The following is a 5,193-nucleotide window of genomic DNA, read 5'->3' as shown; positions in this document are numbered from 1 at the left end:
TGATGTAAGACAATGTGTATGATGTATGTAAGTATGTGTATGTGGGACCCTGTCAGTGATGTCAGTTTAACACGATACATGCAAAATTTGTTTAAAAATATATTGATTTCTTACTATTATATGTGTATGGCGGTGAGCTGGCAGAATCGTTAGAACGCCGTCCATAAGGCTTAGCGGCATTTCGTCCGTCTGGTTAAATAAATATTCAATTTATCACCCTCAGTATATAAATATAAATTTTCATAATTATGTTCTCTGACCGGCCACATCAATTGCAGTGAATTATCTTCTGCAGAACTGCTTACGGAATTTAGCGCGCCAGAGCTGAGACATTTGAAAATAACCCCAATGTAATCAGTAGAACTCTACGCACGTCAAGCTTTATAAAGACAATTCGTGTATAGTTCTGCATATTATATTGAATTAGAACGGCCGTACTGATGAACCACGGACGCTTTTACGTAAGTAAGAGAGTCGATGGCGAAACCCGGTATACGATTAATTCTTTATTTTGTATATTGTCATTTGTCTTGCCCGCTTATGTTCTGGTGTTTGGTGAATTTTTTCTAGAGAACATTATTTTCTTTGTGGTTAGATCGTAGATGATCTCTTTCTAGCATATCGGATGTCCACTTAGTTGTCATCCCTTCTTATACGTATATATATATATATATATATATAGATAGATAGATAGATAGATAGATAGATAGATAGATAGATAGATAGATCAGTCAAGTTCACCATGTGCCAGAATCAACCGCTGGTATTGCTAAGGCATTGTGGGTTACTGTCTAGTAAAAGAGTTCCGACTGCTTATTTTTCATTTTTCTAAGTTTGGCATAATTTTCTCGGGTCACTGTCGTGTGTGTGTGTGTTTGTGCATGTGCCTTTGTGTTCGTCTCCCACACCGCTGGGCAACCGGTGATAGTTTGTCTCCATAGCCTTACAGTTCGGCTAAAGAGATCGAGAGATAAAACACCAAGCTTTAAAAGTATATGTACTGAGGTCGATTCGTTCAGCTAAAGTTCTTGAAGGCGGTGCTCCAGCATGGCTGCAATCCAGTGACTGAAACAAGTAAAACAAATGTTATCTCTGTACACATGTGTGTGTGTGTGATCATTCTTGATTCATTTTATATTATCAGGTCATTAAGAATGAAATGTTCGATTTTGAACTGAAAGCTTCTTTTACTTTACCAACAAAAAGCAATGAGACAAAATTATCAAAACAATATTGCCATTTTATCGGTAACTTGCTTATGATGCAGCGAAGAATTCTGGAGAGCAAGAGATGATGAAATCACGAAAGGCCTGTTTGTGCATCTTCAGATTTGAAATTTTTTCCTTGCAAAACGTGATAGTCAGTTGGTGCAAGGTCTCGTGAATATGGTGGAAGACAGAGTACTTCCAAGTTCAGTTTTTGTAACTCGAGTAGCATTCTTTGTGCAACGTGTGGTCGAGCATTGTCTTGCAAGAGAATTGGCCTGTCTCTCTTGACCAATCTCGCCTGTTTAATTGCAAGTTCCCTCATCATATCATCCAAAATGGTCGATGTATACATCCGCTGTAATTAACTTACCAGGTCTCATGAAGTTGTAGTGGATGGCACCCGCGCTGGACCACCAACAGACATCATTAGCTTTTTTCTGGTGAATATTCTTTTTTGAATTGTGTTTTGGCACTTCGTCTCTATCCAACCACCGTGCAGAACGCTTGCTATTGTTGAAAAGAATCCATTTTTCATTACACATAACAATACGATGCAAAAATGGTTCGATTTTATGCTGTGACAGCAAAGAATAGCAAGTTTCAAGACAATGTGTAATTTGATGCTCGTTCAGTTCGTGTAGTTACCCACTTGTCCAGCTTCTTAACCTTTACGATTTGTTTCAGATGGTCCAATACAATTGGAATCGAAACATCAAACATTGCTGCTAATTCACGCGTAGTTTGAGATATATCCGCTTCCACTACAGTCTCCAACTAATCATTATCCACCTTGGACTCAGGTCTACCACAGGGCTGATTTTCAAGAGTAAAATCATCAGATCAGAACTTCTCAAAACATCGACGTACAGTGCGCTCATTCACCACATCTTCACCAAACATCTCCTTGATGTTTCGAGCTGTCTGGGTTGCATTGATTCCACGACGGAACTCATTCATAAACAAAACTAATTTTTGATCTATCCATGGGTTCACGAAAATTGATTTACAAGAGAAAACTCACAATATAAATCAGACACCATGAATTGCATTTCCGAAAGTGATGATATAACTCTTCCACGTTGTAAAACAAACAATTGTTAGGAAAAAAACACTAGCGTTAACAACTGTCAAACTTGATTCATAAGAAAATCAGACATTTCATTCTTAATTACCTGATAATTTAATTGAATTTATTCCATTTATCACTACTTTAAGTCTATTCAAAGCTTTTCTATCCTTCCCTCTTTTCTTCTTCAATCTTTTTCCTCTTTTTCTCATTTACTCTTCTTTTTATTATTAGTTTTAATGTATGGCACTATGATGATGTTTATAAATTCACAGTAAAATACATACCAACTATGGAGCCCCTCTTGATTCCTAGCAACCTTCAACTCACACTCTGTCCCTGACTTCATCTCTTCCTCTCACACACTTCGCTCGTTTGTTTCTCCTTTCGCCACTTGCATTCTTTTCCTCCTATCAACACATCCTTTAAATGCCATTGTGACCCCTTGTTTTTCACTAATGTCTTCTTAATTTCCTTTTATCTTCACTGAAACCTGCCTCTTTCTCACAGCATTCCGACACTTTTACTTTTGGCATTATGAAATTCATTCTATAACTCTAATACAGGAGATTATTTAACCATTTTGTCGCTGTATTACTCGAATACGATGAATCTTGCCTATCACAATATAGAAACATTTCTCGTGGCACAAGCAGACAAGATGGAAAAAGCGTTGCCTTGGATGATAGCAAAGGAGACGCGCTGGAACAGCCTTGTTTATTTGCGGGGCTAGGAAATGTCGTCAGGCGCTCACTGCTCTCCACCTGTCGGGCAATAGTGTCGCTGGAAGTTCTACGATAACAATATATAGAAATCTAGTGGTGGGTAAGCGCGATGACGTTTACAGGGAAACTCTAGGCGTCGACGAAGATAAACTAGCTGGTCTCTTTCGAAGGACTTTCGGGCTCAGTACTACCATGGATAACTTTCAGAAGTCCCTGGCCTGGCGGTGCTATCGAGGAGCATTGCCAGTCCGAGATATATCCTGCAGGCACGGAAGCACTGTCGGGTGGAACTATCCGAGTTGTGCGCCGAGCTACGAAACCTTTCTGCATGCACTTGTGCAATGTCTCAGCATTGTTCGACATCACTTGTGGAGTTATGTCGAAAAGCTGTTACCACGTGTAGGACGAATGCGACTCTAGATCGAATCTATCGTGAAGATCGCCCCACCACCTACCTTTAACAAGACAGGGCAGGTGGTGTCTCTCTGCCTGGTGGCTATGGCGAAAGCGGTTGTATGGTGAACGCAGCTAAAAGGATTAAGGAAAGACAACTTTCTCTTCAGTCAAGCTCTCGCCTACTCTTTTAAGTACCACTTGGAAAGGTAAATGAGGGCACACACAAACGTCCTAGCATTAGTGACCTGTGGGTTTATGTCAAACCCACGTTCCGTGTGAGACGGATCCGGCTATCAGCTGAATCCATCGTGAAGATCACCGTGCCGCTTTCTTTTAACCGAGAATAACAGGCAGTTTTTATATGCCTTGGTGGCCATGGCGAAAAAGGTTATGAGGTGGACGAGAGTGAAGAGACTGAAGACTAACATTTTTCTCTTTGGCCAATCGCTCATCAATGTTTTTCAAGTTTCACTTGATAAGGAAAATAAGGATGGAAGGTGGGTAAGAATGGCAGGCATATTATGAGAGAATGGGTTTGCCCTGAGCATACACTAGTAAATCGGAGATAAAGAACTAAGAATAGGTACCTGCTCCAGAAGTCAGGATACCCGTGGTTTCATGGAGTCTTTCCATGAGCAGCCCTCAAACAGCTCCTCCCTATTAAGTAATGCTCATTGTTAAAATGTTAATGCTTTCTTTTTTGTTACAGCTATTTACATTCAAATCCCTCACAATAACATATATCCACACACTACTACATATCCACACACTCAATGATTTGTTCTGTGGCGTCCTTAATACTTTTTCTAAATGTAAACGTAACATAAAGAAATCATCCTCATCCTCATCATCATCATGCTGATCGATATTGTTCTTGCTATTATTATCTTTATTCTTTTTATTCATTGTTTATTCAGTCTTTCATTTTCTTTTTATTTATTTATCCATTTATTTACTTACTTGACCCTTCCTCTCATCTTATAGCATTCCAGTTTTCTCATTAGTTTCCCTTCTCTTCTTTGTTCTCATCCCTACACTGCCACTCCTATTTCCTCTTGTTCTCTCTCTCTCTCTCTCTCTCTCTCTCTCTCTCTCTCTCTCTCTCTCTCTCTCTCTCTCTCTCTCTCTCTCTCTCTCTGCACCCATTCCTACTTTATAGATATTCCACCCATTCTGGCTATGTCCTTTCCTCATCTAGTAGGCAATGTAAACTACCTTAGACCATATATAAAAGACAAATTCTACCATAGTATATATGTTTTGAAATGGCTTAACTGAGGACGATAATGCATACGAGATGAATTCCTTTACTACTATTATGCAATGATCTGAAACGCACATATTAAATTGTTCAAAATATCAATGCCTATTTTGACCTCACTATAATTTACTATAAGCCTTCATCCCAGAAGAAGCTAGACAGTCCCTACTCCATTTACATGGATAATCTATGAAGAATTTGGAGAGGTTTGTTCTATTCAACTCAAGTAGGAAAATTCTGGTAATGTGCATCGCTTCAAAGCATAACACGAAATATGCACATATGCCTGTATGTATATATGCATGCACACACAAACAATTATGTTGATTATGATTTTATATGTGTGTGTGTGAATGCAGATATTTTAATATATATACATATACATACATATATATATATATATATATATATGTGTGTGTGTGTGTGTGTGTGTGTGTGTGTGTATAATTCCCATATCATTCTTTTATTTCATGGATGTTGTTCCAGCTCAAAAGAAAGTAAAATATATATTTTTACTTCTATTTTTTCATTTTCGGG

This window comes from Octopus bimaculoides, chromosome 8 (genome assembly GCF_001194135.2).
Source record: "Octopus bimaculoides isolate UCB-OBI-ISO-001 chromosome 8, ASM119413v2, whole genome shotgun sequence".
In the NCBI taxonomy this organism is placed as follows: Eukaryota; Metazoa; Mollusca; class Cephalopoda; order Octopoda; family Octopodidae; genus Octopus; species Octopus bimaculoides.
The sequence above is the reverse complement of the archived record's forward strand: the minus strand, read 5'-3'. Positions refer to the sequence as shown.